Source organism: Coloeus monedula, assembly GCF_965178545.1.
Source record: "Coloeus monedula genome assembly, chromosome: 8".
NCBI lineage: Eukaryota > Metazoa > Chordata > Aves > Passeriformes > Corvidae > Coloeus > Coloeus monedula.
Genome location: NC_138788.1, coordinates 17,963,116 through 17,976,857, shown reverse-complemented (window position 1 = coordinate 17,976,857; position 13,742 = coordinate 17,963,116). Strand labels below are relative to the sequence as shown.

At 39.9% G+C, this 13,742-nt stretch overlaps 1 protein-coding gene across 2 annotated transcripts in view; it reads right to left on the bottom strand.

Annotated features, from left to right (window-relative positions):
- Positions 1-13,742, bottom strand: part of NDST2 (N-deacetylase and N-sulfotransferase 2) — a 135,317-nt gene that overhangs the window by 77,530 nt on the left and 44,045 nt on the right. The gene's annotated exons all lie outside the window — the stretch shown is intronic.

Here is a 13,742-nt window from a genome sequence, read left to right as displayed (position 1 = left end):
TTCTTAGTACTCCACACCGCAACAGATGTTGGACAGGCACGTGTACTTCTTTGAAATTAAGTGTCTCAATACCCACAGCAAGTACCATACCCAAGAGGTGGTGTAACACCTACATCCTACTTCAGTGGAGCAATTAAATGTCTTCCCCACAATGCTAGGACAAATGCTGTGACAGAAGAACAGCATTTTTAATATGACATGCACACAAAGTGTCTACGAGCAGGCGGACAGGAGAATGCACACAGGGTTTCATACTGCACGTGAACACACGCACAAAGTGGATATGGGTCCTAAATGATTCCAAGAACACATGCAAAGGGCTATGATGACAGTCACTAACAACTGAGACCTTTCATCTGTGGAGCTTAGAAAGAGCCATGACTTTCAAAACAATCATATTACCAACACTAAAGCCACAATTAAGTAAGTCTCATTACTGCCACTGTCACTTCATAATCACACCGTCTCTGCCAAGAGTCACACTCTCCCCATCCTACTCCTTCCACTCTTCACCTGTGTAAACCAAAATCTCAGTAGAGAACCAGAGGGCCAAGCATTTCCACATGTCTAATGCTCAAGGCAACAGTCACCTTGAGAGGGGAATAAAAAGATAAGTGTGCTGTTGCTGTGGAAACAGTATGAGAGCACAGAAATACTCCTATTAGTTCAAGTACCTCTTGGAGGATCAGGCACACCACTGAACAGTTACTGGAACTTCCCCCAGCACGCACGAAGGGTTAGGAAAGGAAACCCAGTCAGGCTGGATGTCTCCACCATCACCCAGATTTCAGATCTGGAATAGCTTTTCAAAAGTGAGTTCCTTGCTGTACTTGGTGAAAACAATTACCACCATCTGAAGGCCCTGAACTGGGAAGTGAATAAATTGCACAGCCTGCTTAAATTCTTGAGAGATGTATTAATGCACAACCCAGGATATGGTGTTTAACAGAGAACTGCAGAAATGCCTGGGCCTGACCCAAAGGTTTACAGGCTGAATTCAAAAGCAATGCCGATGAACGGTAGAGAAGAAAAGAAACCTATATCCCAGTAGAATTCTTCTGTTCCTTGTTCCCTAAGAAATGAAAGGGAATGAACAGAATGTGATCGTGTAATTAAAGATTAAATGATAATTAACATACAAAAATGTCTAAACTAAGACCATGTGGGTGAACTCAATATCTGACTACTTTAATCTGAGTGACTTAATTTAAAATCATTCATGTGTATAAACCTGTACTTTTATTCCTCTCTCCATTCCCTTTGAGGTCCCTTAACTGAACTACTACATGAACAGTGTGAGACAGAGTCTAATACAAATCAGAGAGAGCAATGAAGTTAAAAACAGTGTTAATGAGAATATCATATACACAAAAGTCCTCCAGGTTTTCAAGAAGGCAGAAATTGCCAGGTACCAATATCCAAACTCCTCCAAAGATCAGTGACACCAGCAATCAGAAGCAATTTGATAGTCTAAACCACTGATTTTGCAAGGACATTTTAAACACCAGAGAGAGCAGGGGATTGGAACAGGTTAGAAATTTGTTGTTTATTAACACTGCACTGCTACCAGACATTAATCCCCCCAACTGCATCTTCTACCTTTCCCTTCTCATCCCTGCAAAACATCTCATATTAAAAGAAATTAGACATTATTGAGCTAGAATAATGATTTATTTCACAAGGGTGTTGTGAAGCTTAATTCATTTTTGCAAAGCCCTTTGTATTGTGCCTTTCATCTACTGTGGGAACCTCACAGTATTATCAATAAGGTCTTTCCTACAGTAGAAGGGCTTTGCTAAAATAGCTATACTAGCAAATCTGCCTAGTCAAGATGTGGTTTACACAGGCAAAAAAGCTATTTTGACAGAACAGCTAATACCAGTTGCCTGAAAAAAAACATGCCAAACTGGCAGAAGCACACTTTTGGTAGTATCTAACTGAATCTAGCCTAGAATGTTGTATGTCAACTAAGTGTGATTTCTGCACAGTCTTAACAGAAGAGTTATGCTGAAAAATCTTGAGGGGTAGCTCTGACCAACATATTCCAGAGAGCGCAAATGAAGGGTGTGTATTTACTACTTGCACAGTACCAAGCATCTGTGTTCATTTATTCACGTGAACAAGCTACAAGTGAAGTCTTCTGCAAACAGTTTCCATTAGCAGCAAATGCATACGACTTTATTATTTTATACAAAATAATTGAGGGAATAAAGACAAAGCCTTGGTCAGATATATTCTTCCAAACAGAATAGAACAGAGTATTAAGAGCACTAGAATGAATGCCTAGAAACTACTTACACAACTGCAAAGAACAAAGACTGCGGTACAAGGAACTAATTCATGCCACAGTCCTTTTTAACTGTGCTGTTATTATTATTTTCTATTCATCCCCAGTTTTCTCACTTAAGTTTGAAACAACACTAAACATCCAACAGTTACTTGCCTCCTAACAAAGGTGGAGAGGCACCATTATGCCAGGTTCCCAAACTACTACTTGCTATTTTTCTAGACATGCTTAGCCTTATTCTGAGCTGCTTAGGGTGGCAGCCTGCAGCTACCAGCAGTCGTGCATCTGCATTTTGCCTTTCAACATTTCCTCTTCTTGCTAGAAGCCTGTAGCAAATCTTATCACCTAAGGGCTTGCTTACACAGGGAAAGGAAACTCACCTGTTTCACATCTCTAGAAGGCTCCTCTCTGGTAGATACCTGTATTTATTTTAGAAGAGTGTCACTCCATATCCATGTGCAGTACCATACAATTTTCCAAAATCCAACAGACCAAAGTAAATGCACTAAAGTGTAAGACCTTGGCAGAGTTATGTTTCAAAACTGTGGTGGGTTACAAACTGGCAAAATGTTATTTCACAAACTAATTTGGATCAGACACGCTCGAATCTGGAATGGAGATCAAAATCCAAAGACAGAAATTGCTATACTTGACAATATGGAAATTTTACTTTGTGTGTGGAAGGTGGTTTCATTACCAAAATTTAAGCTGGTGTATTCAGCTGCTTTCCACTGCAAAGTAAAGATAAACTAAAATTACTATTAAAGATAGTACTAAAATTACTATTAAAGATAAACTAAAGATAAACTAACAATCTTTTCTGCTACTGAGACAAATGAGAAAATACTAACTACTGTAAATTAATCGGTAACCCATTATTTACTGACACAGCACTGTAGAATACACAGCTCACATACCAGGACTACCTGATGTGCTGCTTTATTCCACCTAGGATTCATTTATGTGACCTCTAAAATGATAAACATAATAATAAGCAGCAATTTATAACTGCTACATGTTCTTTCAGTCAATGATGCAGCTGCCTATATAGCATAAGAACAACACTGACCTAAAAAACAGAGTTGGCAATTCTGGACTAAGCTTAAAAAGATCAACGTTCAATCTTTTTGCAGACTGGCTAAGCTATACACCAAAGCTACAGAACCAAAAGGCTGGGCTCACTTGCTTCTGGTTAAGATGTACTTTCTTGTCATGAGAGCATTAAAAAAAAGCTGGATCGTGTTTTCTTTTTCCACTATCATACATTCAGCCAGCAACTGATCCTAATCAATGAGAGTTTGATATTAACACCTCACACAACATAAAAATTTTTGTCACAGACTTGTTTCAAAAACTATAAAGACATTTTCCTCGCCAGCTCTGTGTCATAGGCCTGATAGCACTCAATTTGCTGCACCTACAGCAAAACAACCATGCAGCCCTACATGCTTTAGAAGGCTTGCATGAAGATAAAGAAGAGAATATAGATGGCCATTAGACAGTAATTACACTTCCAGCTGGAAAAGTTCATTCTTGCCTTTGGGATACTCAGCAGGAAACTTTAAGGTTAACCACCTTTCAAGACAAGGCTATCTTTGCCCCTCTGTTTCCTCCCATCCAACTCACTTCTCTGTTTTAGCTCCTTCCCATCCATTCCCAACTGTCAGCTCTCTTGAGCCTCTGATCACACTGGCTGATCCCTGCATTTCTTCCCAGGAGGAGAAATCAGGGGGAACTTGCATATTTCAGTGTGTAATCTTCCTGTATGCCTTGGATCCTGCCTGCACAGCTGCCCCTTGCTGTGTACGTCCTGGCAGCAAAGTTTAGCTAAAGCATTGGGAGCTGAAGTCTAGGAGCAAATATGTAGAGGTTGAGGCCAGGCTTCCCACTGAAAGGTCACCTACCCCGAAACATCCCTCCATCACTGACAAAGATATTCCACATTTATAATTCTCAAGTTCAAGTACACATCAAGGCCAACTTTGTTTCTCTTAAGCAAAAATGGAAGAAAAGAAATACACTCAGGCTGAGGCTTTTTCCCTCCAAGTTTTCCGGACTTTATAAGCGCTGCAAAGTTTCTGCAGGAGTAGAAATGAAATCTGAAGAGTAGAAACAACAGTTACTCAGCATCATCAGCTGTTCTTTCCTACACTTATGCATGAAGCCACAACCACAAAAGAAATGCAGTTAAATGATGAGAAGCTCACTTCTACTGAGACAGCTAAAGCACCCAGAACATTATGAGGGTATACATTTTCATCAAGCTCACATAAACAAGCCCAAGCTGTTGCTTTTGACCTTTAATGTCCTTCATGATTTGCGTCCTAAGCCACTAAGAATGGGAAAAAGTCTAGGACAGGTTGAAGATTTAGCCAGTAAAGAGCATTCATACGTCAGTGATGAACTTCCTAGTTCTAACAGAATGGAAGTTCACCAGCTTTCAGAGCATGCTGGGGCTTCTGTACTCAAACTTTATGGGGATGATGGCAGGAAGGATAAACACAGAGGAAAAAAAGATTTTATTTTTTGATATGTAGATTTGGTAGCTCTCAAATAATCCATATAGAAGAAGTTTAGAATTAGATATAACAGTACCTAAAGATATTTATTGTAAAGAAATACACAAGTTGGAGAACATGCAGAACTGAAGACATACTAATTTTGTACCAAGGGCTGAAATACAATCAAAATTCAGAAGTTCTTGCATATTAAATATGATTTAAAAAGTCAACCACAAATACTTGAGATTTTTGCAGTGAAAAAGCAAACACAAAAAGCAGAACTCTGGACAATCAATCAGCCTGCCTAGGAATCCATTTGTGCACACTACTTCTTTGAACGTAAAACACAGGCTTCAAATGCAGCTGAACTTACTTCATAATTCACATCACCACCTAGCTATAAAGGCAGTATAACAATCTCTGCTTATGCACAAATAGTCTATGACAAACCATCAGTCCCAACTGATGGAAAATACTTTAAGACACAACATTTAGAAAATTAATTGCCTTTTGGCCTCCGAGAAACAGCACAGAATTTCCAACTTGTCCTCAATTTAGCATATGTCTGTACTTTAACATAATAAACAAACTTGGGTGCTGTTCTAGCACTTCTTTCACAAAGGAATGGTCACTTCTCAGCTGAAAATGAGTCTGAAAAAAGTTATCTTAAGATTGAACAAGCAAGACACTAAAATGCAGGTGGCTTCCTCCACCAAAATGTTAACACTTTCTACACTGCTTTTCTGAAACGTTTTATTTATAAATTCTTTCATAAGAAGTTTTTCTTGAAATAGCTGTAAAACAAACAGTTGTCGATCAAAACTGCATGATGTGTGTTACACTTCTCCCTACTTTCCAGAGTACATCAGAGCCAGTGTCTCGTACAGAAGAGTATTTTTAAACAAGCAAACCCATGATACCAAAATCTGAACATGATCTAATAATAGCTGATCCTAACTTAATTTTAGAATCCTAAGATTTGAAAACATCAATTTAAAAAAAACCCCAAACCAACACCACAATCCTAGATAAATTTCATATAATAATCTGAATGGTTCTATTGTCTCTTTCGTCATGCTAAAGTTTGCTTTGTTGTTGTTTTCATCTCTCCTTTTAAAATAGCCTCCTGCAGCTCTAAGCTAAAAATCTTCCTGAAGCTTCTATGTGACAGCTGCAGTATCTTAGCCATCTGTTTAATTTATATTTGCTAATGCAGCTCCTGCTGTTTTCAACTGACAGCTTTTTTCTCTCTTATTACCCCCACACGGGAAATCATTGCACTTGCCAAAGTTTCTCTGTAGTCTCAGATGTCAAATCAAGTCTGGTGACAAAAGGTGATGAAAGAGGCTCCTATACACTTCCCCTTTATGTTTTTTGGGGGTTTTGTTGTTGTTGTTGGGGGGGGGGGGGTTCTTAATTATGGAAATTGTAAAGGGTTTTTATGTTATTTCTTTAATTATAAGCAAAAAGGAAGTAGCACAGAAACAAAGAGAGAGTCAAGGGAAATCATACTCCCTTACTCTCAACATGGTAATTCTGTAGAAAGGCTGAGGCTGGGGGATCTCCAAGATACTCTCTGAAGCAGATTATCTATCCCATATTAAGTCACTAAAGCCGTGATTCAATCTTTTCAGTCATCTTTGCTCACCTACCAAGCTCAGGGTTTTTCTGACTATTGACTTCCCCTCACAACCAACATGCCTCCTAACTTTTCTGGAGTGCTCTGGATCTCAGAAGTATTCAAAAGTGAAAGAGAAGTGATGGAGCCCCATGGTTCAGCCTGTTGCAATGCCAGTACCTACCACCATCCTGTAAAGCCTCCTGCAGGAAGGTGCAGGGCCCTCACTCCTTGTGCTATTCAGAGACACAGGATAAAAGGACCAATTGACTCGTGAAACAGCTGTCAGCCTGATACAGCAAGCACAGATGTTAGTGTCCCTGCAACTCCCCTGGGGCACGGTAACAAAAAGATTACAGAGTCTTTCTCTGCTGAAAAGTAACATCAGGTTTAACACAAAACTTTGCAATTTAACGTAGAACCCCCCATCCTGTGTAAAACTGCATCAGCTGAACTGCAGTGAGCTCTGCAATACCTGTCCGAGGTGATGCAACACTCCGCTGTTACAAGGAGCACGTTTCAGTGGCCAGCCCCAGCCCACAAACAGGTAGTCACATTAAACACAAAGAAATCAAACCCAGAAAGTGTGGCCACTCCTCCTTTCTAAATTTCCCCATTCAAAACAACTTTATTAACTGGAGAGGCACACAGAAACACGAAATGAGCACTTGCCAAAGGGCTGGAAGATGTGTGCTTTCTGGTGCCAGAGAGAGCCCTGCAGAATAGCTGAGAAAGAGCTGGCAGGGATGCATGTTTGAGGGAATACTTGGGAGACAAGTCATAATCTCTTATTACCACTGTTCCCAGAAGGTGATGATGAGAAAATAAATCTGTTGTTCTGAAACAGTCAAGTTTGCTCCAGCTCCTAACATCAAAGCAACCCATAGGACGGAACTTGTGACAGCTCCGTATCTTGTGCAGAATCATCCCACTGAGCTCTGGAAGATAAAATCACTTGAAGGAAAATGAATGATTCTGCTTTTGAAAGTACAGCAAGCTAGTGCCAAAAATAACTACAGGTGCACTCTGGAGAAGATTACTGCTTCATCTTCATATCCCCTGCATATCATCATACTCAGGTACTCCTTGAATAATTGTGCCACAAAAATTAGATCTTTGAAGAGCATACTGGACAAAACAGAAAAGCTGAAAAGAAAACCCCTTAGACCTAATATACTAATAGCTATCCCATACATGAGGACATTATATCCTTTCCTACTCTGAAGATTCTGCCCAAAAGTCAGACAAAAAACCTCTTCATTTTCAATCTGTATCTCAGTGTTTTCATCTGAAAGTATGTATGTATATGTAAATGCTGATGTACTTCACTGTAGTACTATTACACAGTGCATAGGCTAGATATCCAGCACAGATTCTAACACTTTTATAACTCAGTGCCAATACCAACAGGGAAAAGGAGTAATTTCTGAAAGTATACAGCCTTGAAAACCTGAAGAGTCACTACTCAGCTTGATTACTTGTACTTTATGACATTTCAAAAGTAACACAATCAAGAGTGTAAAGATTAAATTATAGGTAAGCACTTTATTCTTACCTTCGTCAGACACTACTTTATACAGCCCTCAATCCAGCACTAACATACTAACTGGGCTTTCCACTGTCCGAGAACAGTGGGGGATGGGAATAGCCAGATAACAGGAAAACCTGAACACACAAACCCTTTTGTACAGAGGCCAAAGCCCTGTGCCCTTGCACCATGTTTTGCAGGACTCCAGGTTCTGGGAAGAGTCAGCTGAAGTACAAAGGCAGCTGCATAAGAAACCGCACCAGAAATGTCTCAGAAGGGATCACAGTACATACATGGTACTCATTCGCCAGTTATCCCTCCTGAAACTGCTATCATCAGCTCCGTGGCTTTAGAGTTTTGCAGAGCCAGGGCTTTAGTTTAAACCTGAGAGTTGTCAACCCCAGCTGGCTCCTGAATGCTCCTCCAGAACTTTCAAAACCAGCTTCCCAGCATCCCATGTTTCAGAAGCACAAAACAGAGACATCAGCTCTAACACTGAGCAAAGCTGGCGAGGGCTCAGCAGGTGAACTAGGTCAGGGTCTGAGCCACACAAAAACCTATGTACTGCTTCCAGATCTGAGCCTGGGATTTCAGTATGGATAACTTGTTACCTGAATAATAAAACATTAGCTGCAAAAATTAAATGGAAGGAAAGCAAATTTCTGTGTCTACAAAGTAATTCTGAAAAAAATACTGAAAATTAACTTATCAAGCTAACAAAGGTTATTTGCTACATCCCCCACACAATATGTTGAAAATCCTGTCCTCTAAAGCTTTGCCTGTGTATATTCCTCTTCACTTGCCAGCATCCTCAGGCATTCCCCAAGAGAATATACTCTTCTGCAAAGAGTATATAAAGATGATACCCTGAAGGAAATCAGACTTAACTCTCTAAGCTGTCCAATATATGCAAGCAATATACCAGGTTAAGCATGACTGTCCATACATAGATGGCATTTCAAAACCAAAGCACTACAGATGTTAATACTCACCACCCTGAACTGCAACTCTGAGCTCGAACAAGGAGGTCAGAGCCTTCCCCAAAAATGGTAATGCTAGTTTACTTTAAACAGAGAGGCAACAACCTTCAACAAATTCCAACAAATTTTGAAGTTTTACCTTCCAGAAAAACACATTCTGTTGTTTATCTGTACTTTAGTGTCTAGATTTAAAATGAAAAGGCAAGTACAGCTGCTCACAGCTGATAAGGCCTCATGCTTCTGGCATCTATTTATATCCATGATCCAGAGTAACAAACCCACGTTCTTTAAACTGAAGCAACTATCAGATAAAATATGGAAATCGGAAGATGGGACTAGAAGCAATCTCCTTTACTGTATAAATACATTTATACACCATAAGTCAAAAAAACCCCATGTTTGGGTGAAGGTAATAAAAGATCCAAACCATCTGTGAAGATCAACTGCCAAAGCAGAGTGTCCAAACAACAATTTCCAAGTGAGGGCACGAGGGCAACTCCTGATGGCATCTTGTTGGTTCTCATCTGAACCCGGGGCCAGCACCCCTGCCAATCCAGTTAATGTCTTCTGGCTGAGGTCACTAACATCTGGTTTGTGTACAGGCAGCTTCTGCTGCTCAGTGTTGCACAGGAACAGAGGCATCACAGGATGTCATAGGGGAGCATGGGTTTAGTGTTTGTGATTAACCTCAAGCAATGCCTGATCTGTGGGGTTGCAAAACACAGATGAAACTCAAGTTTGAGATTCCACTAAATAGGAAGAGGTAGTCAGTCCTATGGGGCAAAGCCTAAGAGAGAACAAATAATGAGAGAAGACAGAGGAGGATGGAAGAGAAGTCGCTTCCACCTATGGCCGCGCCCGCTCAGCCCAGGGTTGACCTTACTCCTGCAGATGACACTCAGTCCAGCTGAGTCTGAAAACTCACATCACCACTCAGTGTGCACAGCTATTGTACTACACTGAGATACTGCTTATATACTGCAGCTTATCTGTACTCGGCTGCAATGTAATACTGGGTTAGGGCTAGGCTGTGCTCAGTTGGTTATCCAAAAGTGGAGGATTAAGAGCTTCAGGGTTCAGCTTTGCAGGGAGCATAAAGCAATGTCAGTGGCTGCCAGCAAAAGAGGTGGACCCACATCCCTGGCTATTCATAGTGCACTGATCCAAATAGATAATCCACCAAAATCTATTATCAATCAGTCAGACTTATGAGCTGATCGAATGCACTCTACAGCTCCCTGATTGTAGGAGCTGAAGACAGGAATGTTTTAACTCTGGCAGATGAGAGCAACACTGAGATTTCCAAGAGAAGCACAGTCTGAGATCACCTTTCACAAAACAGTATCTTTATTATACAGACTAAAGGGCAAAGCAGGAGATAAAAAGGCTGGCTAAAGAATGTCCTAGTCCATTAGACAGTAATTTTTCATGTGCATGTCTTGTCCTGTATCTCAAGAATCACTATGCAACTGAAACACTGGTTATTTCCATATAGACTTCTAAACTCTCAACTGGCAACTAACTTTGAATGTGTTCTAGGAGTCAAAACCCTGAACAAGACTGAAATACAAGCAGTGTTTTCAAGACCTCTCCCTAGTGTGCCCTCCTGTTTCTCCTACAGTATCTCACTGCTATGAAAAATGTTAACTTTCATTTAAAACAGCAGCCAATACCAGTTTCAGATATCGCTTCCCCTGCCTATTTCCTATTCTTTTGCTCTACTGATAGAAAAACAATCCAGTATCACAGCCAGGGAAGAGCACTGCAGAGCCAACAAAAGATAACCAGACTGGCTGGAGAGAGATGTACTGGAGTCAAGTGCTACAGCTCTGGAACAAGAGTAAAGGAGAAGATTTCACAGGGACAAATCTGGAAGAGCCAGTAGCTGGCTGTGAGACACACACTACACAAATCCACTCAAATACAAGGGGCATCTCTCATGTTGCACCCAAATTTGACTCCATCTCACAACAGTTTGCTCTTCCTGGTCTTCACAGAAAACTGACATCAACACTTATTCAGAAATCCAAGGTTAGAGAAAATAATATTTACATTAAAGAGATCAATCCCACTTCTTGTCATGCCTTCTGTGCTTTATTTTGTTTTACAGTTTTTCATTTTAATTTTGTGTTCCAAATTTGGATTATGGCAAGACAACAGGAACTTGAATTGCTATGCATAATACAAAGTAAACAAAATAAATTTAAAAGCCTCATCTCAGAGAAGCAAACGCTCCTAGATATCTTTAGATAATGCCAGCACCAACACTATGTGCCTGACGCTTATGCACAAAAAATGAAGCAGAAAATCAGTCTCAGACACTGACCAAGGTAGTTTTAATATCAGGTATGCCAAATGCAACATAGTGACTTGGAGATGCATTACAGGAAAAAGCAAATGCATCACTACCTGAAACTGTCACTTTTTCCCCAGTCAAAATCTCACAACTATTTAATAATTATTCAAGTGTCCCCTTCCTTGATGAGCACTAATACTGCACATCTGAGTCTTTTAGCTAGCAGCCACATGGTTTATGAAGCAGCCGCTCTGCCAGGTGAGGAGAAATGATAGCCTGTTGTGCTGACCTAGCACAGAAACACAATTAATCCAGCTGGAAATCGTTCTTATACAATCAGTGCTCTCAATAAACTAGAAAATAGTTTAGATACCTGATGATTTAGATTTTAATGTTCTTACTGTGGATATGGCCATCAAAATTCCCACTGCCTCTCATTCCTCACACACTTAATATGCCGATTTAATTATATGTCTGTAATTCAGTTTACATTTTACAGGAGGCAAAAGGTAAGGAGATTCCAGTAAATGACACTTGAGATAAGAGAATGAGTTACTGGAGAGCACGATGCTCATTCTTTGCATATGTACCAGCCTGTAATAAAGGGCTTCAAAATTCACTCAATCAGGACAAGCAGGAAGCCTTGGCAAAAGCTAAACTAAAATTAATTTTCCAGACTTTAAGGTTACAAAGGTAACTTGCAAAGTACAAATCACCAAAGACCTGTCTTTGTAAGCCCATGGATGGACAGCTTCAATCTGCTGCTTGCTCAAGTTTTTTTTCCCCAGCTGTTCTGAACAAAGCTTTGCCTATCCTCACTGTCTGGGGCACTAGGCAGCAGGGCCAGGAGTGGAGCTGAAGCAAATGAGGTCAGTTCCATGCTGCAATGCCCGGGAAAACTCTGGACAGAAACCCAGGCACTGATCACTAAGGAAAAGGTGAAATAAAACATCTAGCAAGAAGAAGGAGGTTTAGAGATGGATTGTTCTCCAGCTGCCCAAATCCAAATAGCAAGGGCAAGATAAAAAAAATTACAAGCTCTGGCTACCATTCAGATACGAAAGGAGGAGGGGAAAAAGGAATCAAACAACTCTGAATCTAAAAAGAGTGGGACATGAGAATTTCTCCAAGAATAATTTAACCAAAGACCAGATGGAATGAAGCAGAGATATGGCCTAATTACAAGTTTATTAAGTCAGTCAAATTCTCCTCAGGGAAAACATAAAAATCAAAAGACCCCAATCAAGTAAAGGTTGATCTTGGTGATGGGAAGAGGCAGAATTTCAGAAGACAAAGTGATTTAAATACATCCATATTGAAAACTGGACGATCTTTTTTCAGAGATTGAATCCTGTCAGTAATACTCAGAAAAATTTTTGACAATCTCTAAAATTATTAGCATAACAATCCTCACAGAATGTGAGAGAAAGATTCGGGATTTTATCTCAAGCAAACCTGTGAGATGCTAGGAGTATATTTTTTTCATAAAGAAGATAATACTGAATCAAAAAACTCCAGCAGGTTAACACAATAAATGGAAATACCCATGTAACTTTGATGCTGATGCTGCTCACTCAAAATCAGCATGTTAAAATAGATGCTCACTCTTTCCCCATCCCTTACACGAAGCTGAGTTCCTATCAGGAAGCTAATCCCAAACTACAATATCATTCTCTGTCCCAATGGACTCCCCCCTTTTTTCCTCTCTGTAACACTTTCTCTCAACTCCACCTGACATGTGTGATGTATTTATAGTAGAAAGAAGCTGCTCTAGTGGTGTATTTTTGAAAATCTATTTTTTTCTGCAGTACCCCAGCCAACCAGGTTCAAACCAGGAAATCAAAGCCCTGCATATTATCATGTATTATCTTACATGACTGAAAGTCACAGGCAATCAAATCCTCTGTGTGCACATCCCTCTAGGAAATCCCAGGCTCTGGGAACAAAAATACTACTATCTCTACAATAAACTACTTAAGGAATTGGATAATATATTCATATACTTATATTTATTTTGTATGTACTGACATACACACGCCTTTCTGATGCAGGAATTAAAAATTCCCTTCTAACACACCAGCTAACATGCTAGCATTTTGTAAGTGGCTTGCACAACAGGAAAAGCATTTGCACAGTAGGAAAATTCCAGCAGGGAGACAACAATCCAACAACAAACAGGACATAAAGCATCAAATGTAAAGTGAACTCTTGAGGAGCTAAGACAGATGCAAAAGCTGTTGGTGGTATTGTGGAAAGATGTATTGGTTAGCAAGTTCAGGAATACACAGAAGGTGTGGAAATATTTATCAGTGCAAGGTGCTGAAAAGATGTATTGAAAGAAAGTTCACAGTCACTTATCAAGCACAATTGTTCAAAATCACCCAGGACAAATTTTCATATATGATCTCAAAAACATTGAAATACCATCCACTAAGGTATAGCACTACTATTAATTCCTATGCTGGTACAGTCCTGACACAGTGTGTTTTAGCAGAGAACTCACAAAAATATTTTCTCTTCTCTCAACAATGA